Below are 2,306 nucleotides of genomic sequence, written 5' to 3'. Positions count from 1 at the left end.
ACACACACACACACACACACACACACACACACACACACACACACACAGACCATGGCAGTAAGTAAGGTGGTGTGTGTGTCAGATTACAGATTACAAATAGATCAGTCTCTCCGCGAACACCTCAGCTAGCTACGCTAATGCTAATCTTCTGATTACAGAAACATGTTTGTATGTAGATTGTATATAAAGATGGAAGACATGACAGCCTCCGCGAAAGTGAAGCCAAAACCTCTCCATCGCCCCCTGGTGGCTGGCTGCAGTACAGGTCATAGACCCTGCCCCCTCTAAATATACATAAAAAATCAAAGTACATATGAAATTACATTTTTTGTCAATTTAGGTAGTTCTCATCAGACTGATGTATGTTCAAGTGTTAATTTCTCTAATGAGTTTAGTTTTATTTAGTTAATTAATGCTGTAAAAGAAAGGGGGGGGGGGGGTGTGGCGTCATGATTGACATCTGTGATTGACAGTTGCTCTGAGCTGACTCATGCTCGGGAATAGATAAGCCACGCCCCCTTTGCGACAGACGGTGGAACAGAGGGACGGACAAACAGACAGAGTTACACAGAATGGAGTCCTGTTAGAGAATTACATGACACATTCCTCTATACTTGGAAAAAGGCATTAAGGGGTTTAGACAGCGACACCCAACATTTGAATCTTTCTTGTTTTAGTTACTATCATGAAGGCGTCTATATAACGTCTATTCACACATACAGCTCTCACATATCAGTGGGATATCCTGCTGTCCACACATTCTTTGGCCATGTAGTTGATTTGTAGATCAATGTATTTCTGTTCTATTCAGATGCATTTATTTGATCTGTTTATCTGATCATCAACTAAACAGCTGCACAGCTGAGCTCAATCCACCCCTGGAAAAAAAGTAGATTTATTCACACACATTGACACAATTCAGGATTATAACAAAAAAAAAACAGAAGTTAATTATTGGCATTTGAAATATTAAACTTTGTCCAACAAACAACATGGAGTCTCAGTAACTGCTAAAGGGCGTTAGTGTGTGTGTGGGTGTGTCAGTGATCTTTCAAACCGTCATTCATTCTGTAACTCTGTCTGTACTTGTTGTTGGACGGCTGCCCCTTCACCAACAGTCCACGCTTCTCAATGTGTGTGCGTGTGTGTGCGCGCGCATCTTTGTGAGGACCAATATAGGTTTTAGAACCTAAAATTGAGAACATTTTTAAAAGCGAGGACATTTTTGTCCGGTCCTCACTTCGTCAGAGATGAGAATGAGAGACATTGAGTAAAATAAGCTAATGAAAGAGACGACTAGCTCCCTTCAGCTCGCTTTACTCCTCGTTTTCTACTAGCAGCTGTCCAATAAAGGTGAAAATAAAAAATGTCCTGTGATGATCAAGATGTCTGAGCTAATAGAGAGGATATTTGGATCCACCCTGATAATACATATTGACACACAGACCTGTAATCTCTATAAACAGATCCTACATTCATGTGCATTCATGAGCATGTGGGACAAGTTTTTGGTATCTGAAGTCTTCTGGTTTCTGTTTGTAGTCAGAGTAGTATTCATCTTTGGCTTTGGTTGAATACATAGACTGTCAAAGATGTTTTGAAGCCATAAGTTTATTTTGGCAGGGGCCATCTTCATTTTTTTTTTTAAACCAGTAAGTGACCATATTTGGACTGTGAAGGAGTGGCGTGGAGACGCATACACGGCTCTGGTAGCGACCTGTCAATTACAAGGTAGCCCTGCCCAAAGCATACTCTGCTTTATGGTCTGTTTGACTCTAAATGGACCATAATTCACTAAATGAACATCATGCTGTATTGAACAAGACTTGAAACTAGAGATTGAGACCGTAAACTCATGTTTACTGAGGTAATAAATCAAGAGAGAAGTAGAGTCATTTTCTCATAGACTTCTATACAACCAGAGGAGTCGCCTCCTGATGATGATTTAAATTTGTATTGGTATAAAATGATCTTGTAAACTGGCTACTTGTGAAACAATCTGGACGTACATGTCGTCTCTCAACTCCAATACCAGTCTCACATCTCTTGGCCCGGATATCTACCAGAGCCGTCAACCCAACCAGTTTATCTGTGCAACGCTAAACCTAAGAGACTCAACCACAGAGGAAGACAGAGCCATGGAAAACAGAGGAGGAAACCCCATTACTGTCTACAGACTGTGACATTAGACTGGCCTGACTCAGGTCATGGGTCAGGTCTCGATTACTGATGACCAAGTGGACTCATGAAGACCTCTAATGCTGCAGAATCAGTGGAATTAAAGCTGGCTCACATGTGACAGGATG

The sequence above is a fragment of the Anarrhichthys ocellatus genome, unplaced genomic scaffold, assembly GCF_004355925.1.
Source record: "Anarrhichthys ocellatus isolate YVR2014 unplaced genomic scaffold, GSC_Weel_1.0 scaffold1, whole genome shotgun sequence".
Lineage (NCBI taxonomy): Eukaryota > Metazoa > Chordata > Actinopteri > Perciformes > Anarhichadidae > Anarrhichthys > Anarrhichthys ocellatus.
This window is presented reverse-complemented; position numbering follows the sequence as displayed.